Below are 15,782 nucleotides of genomic sequence, written 5' to 3' on the forward strand. Positions count from 1 at the left end.
ACCCTTGAAGAGTAGGTTTAAAAACCGGGGAAGAAAGTGTGACTGGAACTAGGAGGACATCTAGGAGATGGCTATGGTGGTCACATGCAAGGTGGCCCAGGAGGGCCTTGGTAGGGAAGAGAGGGAGGGCCCCGTGGGAGAGACTTGAGTGGCTCTGGATATGCAGAATGGCTGAATAATGGGATAATGTTGGTGTTTTAGGGAAGAGGCAGCGTTGGGCAGGGGGTTGGGTGAGGGGAGTGAGTTTGAATGTGAAACTGTTCAATCTTAGGGGAGGGTGGGACATCATTGTGAAGCCGTTGGAGCCGAGCCCCCTACATGGAGGGGGCCCAGGGAGCCTTGAACCAGTGATGGGGAGGATGGGAGGATGGAAAAGCCACAGCCCAAGAAGGCACAGGTGCCTGAGCCTGGACAAGAATCCACTCTCCTGGCCCCAGTGGTCATCCATGACCCCTCATGTACGAGTGACTCAGCGTGGCCCCACACTCGGGGTTTGTTGGGAACGTAAAGTTCTGGTTCATTCACTGAAACCCCTCCCCTCCCAGAAGCCCACTGCCCAGCCCCCTTCTTCACTGTTCCCTGGTGATTCCTGATGTGCCCTGGGACCTGACAGTCCTGTCTAGGTGTGTGTCCTGTGCCTAGTGGACTGGGAGCTCGCTGAGCACAGGGCCGATGTCTCCCTTCTTCAGATCTCCCACAGTCTGGGACGGGGCCCAGGCATATGGCATGGGGCATACCATGTGAGAGTCTGCCGAGTGGACAGGGGTGCTTGGGATCCTGTTGCTTCCGGCAGGAATTTGGGCCAGATCCCACGGGCACGCAGACTTGTGACCTCCCCAGACTTCCTGGTTCAGACAAGATCATTGGAGCCAAACGGTGGTGTAATTGCCCTGGACCATTTACCTGATCTGTTCCAAGTAGGTGAGATGCCTGGGATTCGGGGTGAAGGGGCAGGAAAGGGTTGTTTTTATCTGGACTTACTCGGGCCACCTGTCCCAGAGGCCCCACAGTATCAAATGTTTTCCAGTTCCTATGGTAACCAACCAGATCACAGAGCTAGGATTTGTCATTACTCAGGGAAAAAAGGGAAGGGCCACGGAGTGAGGACTGACATCCATCCACCGGCCATCAGGCAGGCGGCTGAGTCACTGGCCATGGTTCATGGAGTCAACTTCCCTGTGGTCTGAGGCTCCCACTGACCTTCCTTCTGACAAGAGGCTGGTCCCGGACCATGTCTGTCAGCAGGCACGGGTGGCAGGACACCCCTCCCTCGGCACTGCAGGTGGCTGGCAGGGTGGGGAGGGAAGTTCCTGAAGGGGCCACTGGCCTGTCTTTAGGGAGTGAGAGCTTATGGGGAGGGAGAACCTTCTCTGTCCTTCCAGAGCACACGCGTATATTCATAACAGTTTCTAGGACCACTCAGCAGCTAGTTTATGCTACGACCTTGACCAAGTCACCTGCCCTGTCTGGGCCTCAGTGTCCTTTTGTACAAAATGGGAAAACTGGCACTATCTCATCAGCTTGTTATAGGACAGGGATGAGATTTGCCAGAAAGGTGCCCAGCATCGTACCTCACTTTCGGCAAATCACTCAAACAGATATGCGTTTATGATTATCGGCGATTGGCTGGACACTGAGTCCACATCTCTGGACCACCCAGAAGATGAAGCAGAGGGAGCTCCTGCTCTTCCCTAAACACACGTGCTGGCTACCTGTTGAGCGACGTGGGGGGCCCTGGTGGACACAGCCACCCCCAGCCCTGGCCACCGAGAACCGAAGTAAGAAGCTTCAACTGTTGGACATAGAAGGGAGCGGAACAAGAAAGTTAATGGGTCAGCCAGAGGGGCTGGGTCAGCAGGAGTGTGGGGACAGAGGAGAGGCAGGGGGACAGAGGAGAGGCAGTGAGACGGACATCCCAGGGAGGAGGTGCTCAGGCCGCCCAGGTGTGCTCCCACGCCTGAGCCCTCCCTTGCTCTAGGGCCAAGCCCCTTCTGATGACAGCCTGGACTTCCAGCAAGAATCCACCCCCCCAGGAAAGGGTGCTGATGGGTGAACGTGGCTCCTCAGCCCACTCGTGGTCGTATCCTCACCGTGAGTGGCCGAGTCAGCACTGGTGTTCACACTCGTGTTGTCGTGAGTCACCCCGAACACATCCATCCCGCAGGCTTCTGACCAACTCGGGTTTCCAGCCTGCAAAGTGGAAACCCAGCGTCGGAATGTGATGACCACAGAAAGGAACTACCCCCCAAAGGGGAGTCTAGCCTTGGCCAAGGGGAGTCCCACGTGACACCCATTCTGCAGTCACCTGATGGTCCCCGTGGCGTGTTCCATGCTGACCTCTGCTAGACGCTGCACCCCGGCCAGCCAAGAGCTGTCTCCCCCGGGCTGGTCCTAAGCAATGCTTCCAGACTGAGGAATGGAGACCCAGAAGTGCGCCATGGAGTCAGCTTCGTGGGTTAGATGAGCATTTGTAACAATTAGAATCACACATTAATCAGAGTGTGTTGTGGGGAGTGAGGGTGCATGTTACTTCCCAAGACTTTTGCAGTCATGCGTGTGTGTTGTGTGTGCGTGTGTGTTATGTGTATGTACACTGCGTGGTTACGGCAATAGATGGCAGTTTCGAAGTGGATGACGTAAGGGGCGTTTATAAGAGGGACCATTTACAGAGACGTGGCCAGGCGGTAGGCGATCACGGGAGGCCGTGCAGAGCCAGGTGTAGGAACTGCCAAGCTTCGTGATCACCCTGAGGCTGGAGGCTTGAAGGAGGAAGGCCCTTCTAGAATTTGCAGACAGAGCGATGTAGAGAGGGCACCGACGGGCGCTGTGATCATCAGCCAGAGGGTCACCGGCCAGGCTGTGCCGACCTCCAGAGAAATCAGTGCTTCCTTCCACTCCTCTCCCGCCTTCCATCTCCTGCCAGGGCTTCCCATTAGCTGAGCCCTGGGGAAGCAGAGAGTCACAGACCGGGGCCCCGCGTGGGAACCGCCCTGTCCCTAATGTGCGCAGGGGAGGCGGCGTGAGATGGGCCGTATTCCTCACCTCCGGGGTCCGTGGAGGAGGTTTTCAGAGCCCTGGAGCCATGTGTCTGGCACCGAGGTTGCCGCTGGCAAGAAGCCAGACGTTTCCGCGTGGCCCCAGGTCAGGGTCAGCGCCTGCGAGGAAGGCTTAGGGTGGCCGTGCCAAGGCCGGGGAGGGGACGCTTGTGCTGCGGTCGTCAGCAGCACATTCCAGGGTGTGGAAACGTGTGGAGAAACCACCTTTGCCCCCATGCCAGACTGTGGGCTCGCGCCGCTGTCCTCCCTGTCCAGGGGCGGGGAGCTAAGGTCAGGGAGGAAGGCACGGAGAGGGACAATGTGGGAGAGAGGAACAAAGGGGCCTGTGGTTGATGACACCCACGCCAGGCAGTTGCCCCAGCTGGTCAGGGTCGAAGGGCAGAACGCTATTTCTAGCTCCCCGTGGGAGCAGGAGAAGGCGGCCTTCTTTCCACAGGCCTGCGGTTGGCTCACGTGTCGCTGGGCTATGTGGGCTTGTGCTGGGCTCACACAGCACCGTCTCTGGGCCTTGTTTCCACAGCCCACACGGCGGCTGAGCCCAGGCTGGCCCAGTCACATGCGGGAGAGCTCACGCCTTCCCGGCCGAGTGTGACGGGCTCCAGGGCTGAGTTTCCCGAGCCTCAGGCCTTGTCCACCGTAAGCCCCTCGGACACCCACCGCCAGGTGCCCAATCCAGAACTGGGGGCCAGAAAGACTGCCACACTCACTGAAAGCCAGGCCCATTTCCCAGAAAAGAGACTCTTCTGGAAAGGAAATAATTTCCCCTAATGATTAAAAGGAAAGACAACGAGCAGTATTCATAGTAACAGAACTCTCGTTCTGCCCTTGCTGTTTCCTTGGGCGATAGAGAGCAGCTCTGCCCTCCACAGACTCGGGTTCCTTCTGGCTTACTCACCTACGCTCGGGGCCGAGGTGTTTGCTTAGGAGTTAATAAGGTGAAGAGCAGTTTTGTCCTTTGGATGTTTCTTTTCCTTCGGAACCCCTGCATTTCTCTTGGCCACGTTCTTGTCGCCGGTAAGAGCTGGGACCGTCTCAAGGACACGGCTGAAGGTGGCTCCTGGACCACGTCCTCTCCAGCCCAAGGATGGACTCTGCTGTTCCATCCTAAAGATGTCCCTTGGAAATATCTTGCTGGGGTCATGTTTTTTTAAGCCAACCAAACACAAAATGGTTGCTTTACTATTGCATCAGTCTTAACTGAGTCATTGTTAAACTACAAGGTAGAGGAAAATGAAAGTCCAAGAGGACAGTGTCTCCCCACACTCCGTGGTCGTCAGCTTCAGCCCCTGTACCTGTGGAGGCCGGAGTGCCGGCGGCCACGCCTGGTTAGCATCTCATCACCGCTCTGCTTTGCTCTTGACTGTTCTCCCAAGACCTGCATGGTGTCAGCTCCCTCTCTGTACCTTGCACTTCCAGCGATGCGAGGTCGTGTGGCTGGCCGGCTGTCTCCCCTGGTGACTCGGCAGACTTCCTGGAGGAACGGGTGTGACAAGCCCCTGACGTGTTTTAGCCCCGTCGTCTGCAACGGTACCTGCGCTGTCAGAGGCGCCCTGTCATGTGGCGAAAGAATAACTGGAACGTTCACTGCAACTAACTTTTTCTTTTTTCAAGATTTTATCCATTTATTATTAGAGAGAGATTGAGAGAACAAGTGGGAGGAGGGGCCGCAGGAGAAGCAGATTCCCCAAGCAGGGAGCTCAATGCCAGACTCGAATCCCAGGATCCCGGGATCCTGACCTGAGCGGAAGGCAGACGCTTAACCGACTGAGCCACCCAGGCGCCCAAACCTAAGTTTTTCAATGTAGAAAAAACACACGAAAGATCTAGCCATGACTTTCAAAACTCTCGTGCTTTTGGCAGCAAAAATCTTGATTCCAAAAAAATTTAATCTAAGCCCTTAAGGTAAGATAACCTAAGGTAAATAAAAGAAAAGAAGCACACCTAAGTAAGGTTGCCAGGTTAGTAAGTAAAAACACGGTTAAGTTTGAATTTCAGAAAAGTAAGTAATTTTTAAGGTATAAGTAGATCCCAAAACTGCATGGGACATACTAAAAAATTTTTTGTTTGTCTGATACCTAGATTTAACTGAGTGTCTTATATTTTGACTGGCGACTCTCTGCCTGGGCCTGCGCCCACAGGGGACCCGGGGCTCCTTGGGGCTGTGCAGTCCTGTTTAGGAACCTCTGTTTTAGGAACAGCCATGACACCCATATTGTTTTCCTTCTCCCATCTCTGGTGCTGCTCCCCGAAGCAGGGCCGAGGCCTCCTCCCCCAGCAACCGTGCCTGGATCCTGGGCGTCCATGTGGGCCGCAGGCAGTGAGGAAAGGCTGTTGCCAAAAATGGGTCAAAATAACTCGATTAGCAGCCTCATTTACGACAAAGAGCTATGCCTGTTCTCCCCCCGATTTTAAGTCCAACACGGGTTACTTCACACCTTGTTTTCACTGAAACCTTGGCTCTTGCTGACAGACTGTTGTGTGAAGGTGTGTGATGGATCCGCACGGTTGTGCTTCCTCCTTCCTGCTTCCCAGCTCCATCCTTCTGGGGTCCACACAGGCGCACCCTCTTCCAAGCCAGTCTGCTGGCGTGGTTCTGCTGGTGGTTTCTGTGAAACCAATGTGGAGATGGTAAGCAAATGCATACCCCTCTCTCTTTATGCCCCCTGTGGAAAACAGTAAAGGGGCTACTTAGAGAATCAAGTCAACCCCTAAATGCCTTCCAGATTAATTCACTTTTTTTTTTAAATCTTGTTTTTTAAGGTTTTATTTGTCAGAAACAGCATGAGCAGGGGGAAAGGCAGAGGCAGAGGGAGAAGCAGGCTCCCCATTGAACAGGGAGCCTGATGCGGGGCTCAGTCCCAGGATCCTGGGATCATGACCTGAGCCAAAGGCAGATGCTTAATGACTAAGCCCCCCAGGCACCCCAAGATGAGTTCGTTTTGGTGATGGAGCAGGTGATTCTCAGTAGACAATGTCTGTTGATTTTTGCCTGCCCACATTAGAGCTCCCTTCCGAGTCAGGATATCCACTGCCGTGTGGTCTTAGGGCGGGACAGACAGTCCTCTAAGCCTGTGTGTGACCCAGTCTCGGCCCATGGGATGCTCATGCTCTGGGCTTTGACCCTCAAGGGACAGACAGGCGGCTAGAGGCGACGTGTAGCCGTGGCGGTGGGGTCAAGAGTCAGTCATCCACGGCACTGGTCGCGGCACCTACATAGGCGTCCTGACCAGCCTGAGTGTCTGTGACTGTGTCCTCTGCTGCCGGACCTCCCCGGCGGTGCCCTGCCCACTGCCCTGAACCTGGTTTGCCAGGCCTCTCGTCAGTTCTCTGAATCATCAGCTCATTACGCCGGCTGAGCTCCTGCTGTTTGCACAAGAGCATCTCAGGTAGGTCATCGGGCCTCACCCTCACCGCTCCCTTCCTTGGTGCCGTGGCGAGTGTGGACACCCAGTCAGAGATATGCCGATTCTGTGCTCAAGGATGTCACCACGATCTTCCTCTGGAGCTCCCTGGTCCCATGCTTCCCCAAACTGTAGCGCTTTCTAAAACATCAAGGTGCGAGCCTTCCAGGGACCTTGTGCTGGACCGCGCTCCCCACCAGGGGGGAGTTGGTGGCCAAAGCAAGACAAGCAGCTGTGAGTGTCACTTTGGGACGGAACGGGTGTGACAAGCCAGCTCATAGCTCACCACGTTCCTTCTCCTTGCCCCCATCCCAGAGCTCAGACCCACTCCAAAGGGTGGCCACGCTGTCAGCCTGGGGCCTGTGATGAGGACAAGTCATTTGGGAATTCTTAACTAACGCAAGGTGATCATTTGAAATGAGTAAGGAGGAAAGAAACTGTCCTTCTGTCAAGTCAGGGGAGGTTGGGGTGGTTACTGTTGCAGAACCTATCGGATCCTGACTGATACGCAGGCTCTGTCCCAGACCCCCTCCATCTGAATCACCATGGGCCCTGGACGGAGGCATTTTCCCCCACTGACACACTTGGGATTTTGGTTATGAGCTGGGTTTGGGAGCCCTCCCCCCCCATTTGTTCCACACAAATTCTGAGGGCTGGCTCTGAGCACCCTCAAAATGGAGACGCTGTGGGTTGAATGGTGGGATGGAGAGCACAGCCTGGAGACCCAAGCTCACGTTCCCTCATAGTGATGCATATTATAAAGCCGAATGGTAATTTGAAAGGTTGTCTCCTATCACAAAATAAGCCAAAGTTGTTAAATTCAAGTTTGTATCTATGCTTTGACCACAGCCACAAATACACACATACACGCACACACACAGAATAAGAGAGAGCAAAACAAAATCATGGAATGGATTTAGGAATTATTTTTCTTTCATTTTTCATTGTTATTGAAGTGGCAGTACTTTAATTAACAAAAGTAATTAACAAAAGAAACCCCAAGTGAGATGTGTAGAGTTAATATGGAAAAAACAAGGAGCTACTGAATGTTCTTGAGGAAGGGTGGGGTGAGGCGGAGGAAGGGAAAAGACCAGTCACGGAAGGAAGCTGGGGCACCTCTGGGCATGAAGGAGCGAAGCGGGCGCGGCAGAGGCCGCGAGCCGCACAGGGGCTGTGGGACGTTCCAGAAGGTAGGGCAAGCCCCAAGCACTGAGCTGTGTAAGGACAGAAGGAAGCAGGGCCCGCCTCGGGAGACTCCGGCCGCGGCTGGGCCCCACGCTCGTCTGCACCGCACTGCCCTCTAGTGGCCAGAGCCGGGAAGCCCGTCAAGCCTCTCGGGGGTGCTCCCAGGAACGATCCAGGGGAGGCAATTGTGGGAGCCAGGAGAAGGAGCCCCTGGGACTCCAGAGCTGGGGAAGACTTCCCAGAGCACGCGGTGCTTCCACGGAGCATGGCAGTTCTCCAAAGTGGGGCCAGCCCGCGGGCAGGACCGTGACCGGCCGGGCACCGAGCACTGTGTGGACAAAAGCCTGAAGGCGTGAGGCTGTATTGCGCAATCCGGGGAGGCCCGGCGTTAGGGGAGCGCACGCTTCGTAAGGGCGGGGAAAGACGGGGCTAAGTGGCTACGCGGTGGAGGGACTTGGAAATGCATCCTGGGCAGCGGGACGCCGGCCAAGGGTTAAACAGGGGTGTCCTATAGGGAGAAAGGAAGGTAACACGATCGCACTTGCACTTTAAAAAGATCATTCTAGTAAAAGTGTGGAATATGGAATATGGATCGTGCTGATGAGCAGGAGCTCAGTGCCGAGAGAGGCCAGGGGGGCTGGAGAGAAGGAAACTCCTCCATCCTCTCCTCGTTCATTCCGGACATTGTGCCAGGGACGGTGTGTGATGTTGGGGTTACTAAGAGGCACCTGAGCCCCCAGGCACCCACATCCTCCCCCCACACCCACACTGACACACCCACAACTTATGCAGAGTAGAAGGAAGCCACCCACCTGCCCCACATTCTGAGCCGGAGAATCTTGACAGGAGACTACAGCATTCAAGGGATCTTGACTTCCGGCTGAGCAAAGATTCTGCAGGACTCCCAAGCCTTTCACGTAGCCTGGCCCCACCCCTGCACTGGATCTCCCCCCACCCACTCCCACCCCAGGACTCCAAGCACTGGGGAGCTGGAGAGCTGCCCCCCCCCCCCCCGGAGCAGAGTGGGGGTGTGGTTGGCCGGCAGTGACCTCGGGTTGCACAGGTAGACACAGCAACAGACGGCCAGCAAGAAAGGGGATTTATGTAATGATGGCTTTCAGAATGAATTTATTGAGTGCCATTGAGGCTGAGGACCCCCACCCGCAACCCCAGCTTTGGGAGGAAATGGTTTGAATCTCACCTTTGACCTCCCCTGAAGCAGGAGCAGCTTTGGGGTTCACTCATCACCCATTATACACCAGTCAACATGAGCTGTTCTGAGCCTTATGCCGACCTTCCTGGCAGGAGTTGGAGCCAATTTGTGTGTGCAGGTCAGCCGCTTTCTTGATAGGTCACAGCCTTAAGGACTGAATATTATTATGTCCCCATTTTCTAGATGAGGAAATTGAGGCATAGAGCCCAGCCCCATCCGCAGGATTAGAAGGCTGAGTCTCTGTTCACAACCACTGGCTATTTCCTCCCCTCTTTGTGCTGACCACACAGCAGTGCCCAAAACTACTTTGGGGAGCAGGTTGCCTTTATCTGCCTTCTGTCCCGTTCACCACCCTCATTTGGCCCATTTCCCCCCTCCCTGAAGGTCGTTTTATGGCTAAATGAATCCCAATTAAATATTGACTCTGGAGGGGCACCCCTGCCTTCTTCCCTGGAAACTCCTTTCCGGTCTGCTCCGAGTCCCAGTGTTTGCCACAGTGTCTGTTTCCCAAAGATCATAGGGGGCAGAGTCCCCACTAGCACTAACTCGAGGGCACAGCCTCCAATCTGGGGACATTGCTACCCCAAGGGGATCAAGACAACCTCTTGGGTCTGTTATTTTTTCTTGCTATCGGTATAGTCAGCTAGTGTTTTTGTTTTTTAATTGTGAGTTGCCACACATTAGAGGCCATGAAAACAATTTAGTACATCTCAGATCACATTTTATTTAAATGAAATTGAATAAAATAAAAAATACCAGGTGCATTTCATGTAGTATGGCTAAAACTTGTTTCAGGGATATGTGTCTTCGTTGGGTGCACCTGTGGGTATGTGCGGGCACTTGGCTGTGATCCGAAATATGTTTCTTATCAAGAGTCCAGTCAGAAAGATTAAGGAGGCACCCACCTGAATGTTTCCTGTTCTGCGTTTGCAACACTTATCTGCAGCCATTTTGCAACCTGTATTTTGCACAAGATGACGAGAAAGTGAGTTTCAATCAGCTCGTCTACACTGCCCGTGACGGAGCAAAGGAGCCACACAATGACCCCGCTCACAACTCCAGTGACCTGCTTAACTTAAGCGCTTAAACCCTGAGTCCTGTCAGTGAATTAAATTGTTTGAATTAACATACGTTATTGGGGGGCGCCTGGGTGGCTCAGTGGGTTAAAGCCTCTGCCTTCAGCTCAGGTCATGATCCCAGGGTCCTGGGATCGAGCCCCGCATCGGGCTCTCTGCTTGGCTGGGAGCCTGCTTCCTCCTCTCTCTCTCTCTGCCTACTTGTAATCTCTATCTGTCAAATAAATAAATCTTTAAAAAAAAAAAAAACATACGTTATTGGAAACCAAACTAAGCTATATTTCCCTAGTGGATATTTGTCATTAAAATCCTACTATAAAATATATATTTTAAAAACCCAGTTTATTGGGGCGCCTGGGTGGCTCAGTGGTTTAAGCCGCTGCCTTCGGCTCAGGTCATGATCTCAGCGTCCTGGGATCGAGTCCCGCATCGGGCTCTCTGCTCGGCAGGGAGCCTGCTTCTCTCTCACTCTCTCTGCCTGCCTCTCTATCTACTTGTGATCTCTCTCTGTCAAATAAAGAAATAAAATTTAAAAAAAAAAAAAACCCCAGTTTATGAATTTGCCATTTATTCTTCCCTGCTCCACACCAACCAGTCCTGGCATGATTTACTGGGCTTCCTCCTCGCATCCCAGGTACGAATGCACGGGAGTGTGGATGGGAGGGTGGTGTGGCCTGCTTTAGCTTCTCCCAGGAAGTCCCTCCCACTGCCCCCCCCCCCGCCCCCACCATTAGCAAGACCCTGGTGAGCCTCCCAGACCCTGGGATCACAGGGGGTCCTCATATGAAGCTGGAAATACCCTGACATGTCTGTAACACATTCCTCTTTCCTCAACAAACCTGATACTCCTGAGCCACCTTCTGGGCACAGGGGACTATATCTTTGTTCTTGGTTTTTTCTAGAAGCAGCTCTTACAGAAGTTAGGGAGAGTGGAACGCGAACTCAGACAGCCCAGCTTCTCATCCCACATCTTCCGCTTATGAAATGATGCCTTTGGGCAAGTTGTTGAGCCGACTCAAGCTGCAGCTGCCTCATCGGTGACATGGAGGATGACAAGGACACCTGCGTGGGCAGGTGACTCTCAGCAGCAAATGAAGGGGTCCAGGTAGGGCACGTTAGCCCCATACCGAGCATACAGTAAGTGCTCGCTGTGTGTCACCTGCCATTGTCAAGGTGGTTATGATCGTTACAACATATTATTTATGATCACAACACTCTGGGCAGCCCGTGAGTGGCCAGAGGGCCCCTCCTGGTTAACCCCAACGTCCATTTCTCCATCACTCCGCTGCCTTCCCCCACTATCAGGCCTCTCGCTTCCCGGGGGGCCCCTTGTCCTGCCCGCTGTCTCGCCTCTTCATGGCCACCACCTGCCTCTCAGCTGCCCTTTCTGCATCCGAGGCTGGCTTTGAGGGACGCTGGATCCCCAGTCCTTGCTGCAGTCGAGCACGGGAGCGTGTGGTACAGCTTGCGAGGACTCTTTCAAGAGGCGCTGTTTGCTCCGAGTCAATTAGGACTGGCGGGAGGGGGGCTCCTGGCAGGCAGGCCGGGCCCAGGGCCTGAGGCGTGTGACAGGGCACATGCCTGGAGAGAGGCAGAGAGGCAGGCAGAAGGAACTTGAGCGGGAGGCAGGGAGGGCCCGGACGGAGGCAGACAACCAGGCCCACCTCCTGCGGGGCTCAGGGGAGCCTGGAGGTACCACAGGACACACAGCGGGAGCCCGGCCGCAGCTCAGGGCACCTGAGCTCAACACCCAGACATAGGAACTGGGCAGGTCTTGTTTTCGTAGAAAAAGGTGATGACTGAAGCGTCGCCATCTCTGGAGTCCACACGGGGGCAGCCCGCGAGCTGGCGCCCACAGATAGGGCACAGGGATCCACTGGCCGCCTGGTCAGCTTGGATTCACTCTCCCAGCGGAGCTAAGTCCGGACGGGCTGCTGGTCCCCCAGAGCTTCCTGCCTCCAGACTAGAAGGATCCAAGCGGGCCAATGTCCCAGCTGGCTCTGCTGGAGGGAAGCCGGGGAGGCCGGGGCACAGGAAACGGGGTCTGGGGAGCTGTGCTAGTTCGAGCCACGTGTCCCCCGAGCCTCCTTCCACTCTTCCATAACATAGGAAAGGGGATGAGGCCCAGGAGGCGAGTTCCTGCATGTGTAGTGAGACGTGGTGAGACGAATACACGGGGTAGTTTGGAGCAGCTGAGCTCATGTCCTTACGTTGTCGTCACTGTCCGAGTCTAAGTTCGCAGCCTCTTCTCGTGCTAGGGACTTCACTAAAATTCATTCACGACGTCAAAATGGTACAAGCTGGGGAAGCCACAGAGTTCCTGAGGTCAGAGAGTGCTTCTGAGCAGGAATGACACCGAGGAGGAGCCCGGCCTGGGCGAGAGTGAGCATCTGTGTGGGAGATCTTTTCCTTTTTATAGTTTTCTGTATTGATCAGAATTTTTGCCTAAGCAAGTTTTACATTCACGGTCAGACAAAAGAATCACATTATTTTTCTGGGGGTGGGGCGGGTGGAGATCCATACGCAGCCACGCTGGGGACCTGTGCCCACCAACAAGTGCTCTCATGGGCCGGTCTCTTGTCTCATGCCACCTGAGCCCCCCAGTACTCTTCTCCCAGTGATGGTTACAGGAGTTCCAACTTGCAGTTTTCTTGGCTCAGATCGCTTTCTTGCAAACACAGCTGCCCTCCCCTGTCCTTCAAGGGTTTTCCAGCAACCTCTGCACTCAGTTCCTTGGCAGAAGGTTAAGGGATCATATGGCTGAATGAGTGGCATTTTCTGAATCACGGAATGGAAAGACACACTGTACACAGAAGCGGCACACAGGGCCTCTGTGTGGAGCCTGGACGACAGCACAGCGTGGGAAGTGACTCATCCCAGCCCGCCTGGCACGTGTGCTGGCCAGCGGAGGGAGTGTGGCTCAGGGCTCGTCTTCTGCGGGGACGAGTGGGGCTTCTCAGCCAGAGGGCAGCCCCAGGTGCCTCCCAGGCACACCAGGGCCCCAGGGTGTGTTGGTCGGCAGGTGTCTGGGAAGGTCACAGACAATAGGATAGAAGGTGAAAATGATGGACTGTCCAGGTTAGGGGAATCAGAGAAAGGAAGAAGGCAGACAGATGTGGGGAGACTATGATCAGCCTCGCCCGAAAACCAGGAAACAGGCTCCGACTTCTCCATTCCACATCCCAGAAACACAGCCCAGGACCCAGCAGGCCCGGGAGACAGTGCTCACCATGCCAGAATGGAGTTAATCAATAACCAATAATAATAATCAATAATATGCTCGTGGCGGAGTCCTGGCATGTCGAAGTCCTTGACATGTGCTATCCCAGTTCATCCTTCCAGTAGCCCTGAGAACAGCAGTGAACCCATTTTGCAGATGAGGAAATTCCGCACAGAAACATGAAACAGCTTGCCCAAGGTCATGCCACCACTAAGGAGAAGTCTCACCTCCGGCATCCTGTCCTGAGTCTGTGTGCAGAGCTCCTGTTGTTGGCCCGACAGTGCCCTTCCCATACACGATCGGATTTTACCTGCACAGCAACAATACAAAGAAGGTTCTGTTCCCATTTTTTTAAATGAGAAAACTGAGGCTCAGAGAAGTTAAATGTGTTGCCCAAAGTCACACAGCTGGTAAGTGATGAAGTGGGGCTCACCCATGTCTGCCTGATTCCAAAGCCCAGGGTCTGTTTCATGACACCTATGTTCTCCTTATCTTTTGAAACAGTGTCACTCTTTTCTGAGTCCTCGGCCTGTCCACCCATGGTTTGTATTGGCTAAGTCTTGACTCAGTAGTAGGAACCTCTTGGTTGTTCCACACAAGGGCCTCCCTTGTTGGAGAGGGAGGAGAAAGGTGATGTCCCAGAGCTAAAGGGACAGTGTCCCCAGGTGGACTTGGAGGGTTTTGTGCAGGTGGGGACCCATGAGGGAAGAAAGGCAGAGCTCGCTGGCCAGTAGGTCCAGTATCAGCCAGCAGGTCCCTGGCTCTGTATCCAAATCCTTATCTATCTATCTATCTATTTATTTATTTTTAAAGATTTTATTTATTATTTGAGAGAGAGAGAGAGTGAGAGCGAGCACAAGCAGGGCGATCCGGAGAGGGAGAACCAGACTCCTGGCTGAATAGGGAGCCCGAACCTGGGATCATGACCTGAGCTGAAGGCAGATGCTTAACCGACTGAGACATCCAGGTGTCCCTCAAAATCCCCCTTTAGAAGACACGGGCTAAGAATGATAGAGATCTGGGTGGGGGTGTGTGGGTGCGGGGTGACTCCGAGGGGCAGCCAGGGCTGAAAAGTGTTCATCACATCTACTGCTGTTCTTTACCTCGTGGAGCACCTCTCTGTGGGGTCAGCCAGGGCCTAGCAGGTTCATATGGGATCTGAATCTCCCAGGCCACAAGCCACAGAGATATATCATATATAGATGCTCTTGCTTTTGTTGTTCCTTACAGTTGGTGTCTTTAAGCAAGGTGTTTCCTCTCCCGTTTGCCGCAGGCCCCACTAGTCCCCACTGCCTGATACCTTCGTACTCACTTTGACAAATTACGGTGTCACTGGAGCTCCTGGTAACACTGGAGTTTGAGGCCCTGAAGGTGTAAAGTAATTTAGTTTCAGCATTTCACCCGGAAAAAAAAAATCTGTGCCTCCTAGACCAAAATGAGGACCCTGCGGCCCTGCCAAGTAACAGTCACCGGGCACATCTGTAAAGCTAATTCTGAAGCAAACAATAACTTAGAAAATAATGTAGAAAAACCCACGTCAAAGGGAACCGGCTTCAGATTACCTTCTGCTTCGGGTCATCTCGGTCCCTGATGCCCACACTCGCAGAAACCAAGCCCTGAGCTCATTGTCTCGCCGGTCGGGGGTTAGAGCCGGGGCTGTCACAAGGAGATACACGTCAGTTGACACACCCACAGCTTGCAGGGCACATCAGTTCCCATCCCTGGTCTTCCCAAGTTAGGGACCGTTGGGCCCGGCTTCAGAGTGGCCAGAGGCCGTTGGTGGGAAAGAATTTCCTTCTCGTTGTATATTTCTTGCTCACATTGTTCTTTCCTACAGGCATGAGCAACTTCTGTAACACAAAGATGTTCCCAAGGTGCCTGTGGGCAGGGCAGGACTGGGTGCGTGTGCATCCTGGGACTCACTGTCCTCCTGACCCCTGGTTCTTTGTCACGTGGGGGACGAGGCAGGCCACAGCCTGCCCTGCTTCCCCTGGCCTGAAGGCAGGCAGGTTTGTTCAGCTGCTTGAAGGGTGGAAAAGGAAATTTGTGTCTTGGGGCTGGTGCCGAAGGCTTCATGTTATGCCTAACAGAAAAGCTCTGTTGTCCCTAAAGGCCCCGAAGCCATCTCAGGGTGCCTAGCGACACCCACTCCATGTTTAACAAAACCTCCGAAAGTCCACACGGTACCAAGGATGGTGGTTGTGGCCATGACCTCCCGAATGACCCCCTACCCACCACTGAGCCGGTGACCCTCCCATTTCCGTAAAGCTCAGCTCAGAAGCGCCAGTCCAGGAACTGCTCCAAATGCCCCAGGACAGCCCCGGCCCTGACCGCCACCGGGGGACAGTGCCCAGAGCCGTAGCAGTACCTTGCATGGGAACAGCAACACTTGACAGTTTTCGAAGCACACTGAGCTCCTCGGTGTAACCTGCAAGTGCGGGCGGAGGGCCTCACCTGCACTGCACAGATAAAGAAACTGAGCCATCTGCTTTATCTGTGCAGTGGAGGTGGGGCCCCATGACAGGGAATGGTAGCCAGAACCGAAACCCATGTCTTTGGACACCTCGGCAAGGGCTCTCTTCCTTCATCTGGAACCCCAGCACCCCCCACCTCAGTCCAAGGGCAGCGGAA

The 15,782-nt window shown here is 54.2% G+C and overlaps 1 long non-coding RNA gene across 1 annotated transcript; it reads right to left on the minus strand.

Moving 5' to 3' along the window:
- Positions 1–4,736: 4,736 nt before the first annotated feature.
- On the minus strand, positions 4,737–8,824 carry LOC123927498. The gene is made up of 3 exons (XR_006815475.1): positions 8,455–8,824; positions 5,492–5,662; positions 4,737–5,384 (listed from the first exon to the last, which is right to left on the minus strand). It is a non-coding gene; the product is annotated as an uncharacterized LOC123927498 (long non-coding RNA).
- Between the last annotated feature and the right edge of the window lie 6,958 nt (positions 8,825–15,782).

Source organism: Meles meles, chromosome 17 (assembly GCF_922984935.1).
Source record: "Meles meles chromosome 17, mMelMel3.1 paternal haplotype, whole genome shotgun sequence".
NCBI lineage: Eukaryota > Metazoa > Chordata > Mammalia > Carnivora > Mustelidae > Meles > Meles meles.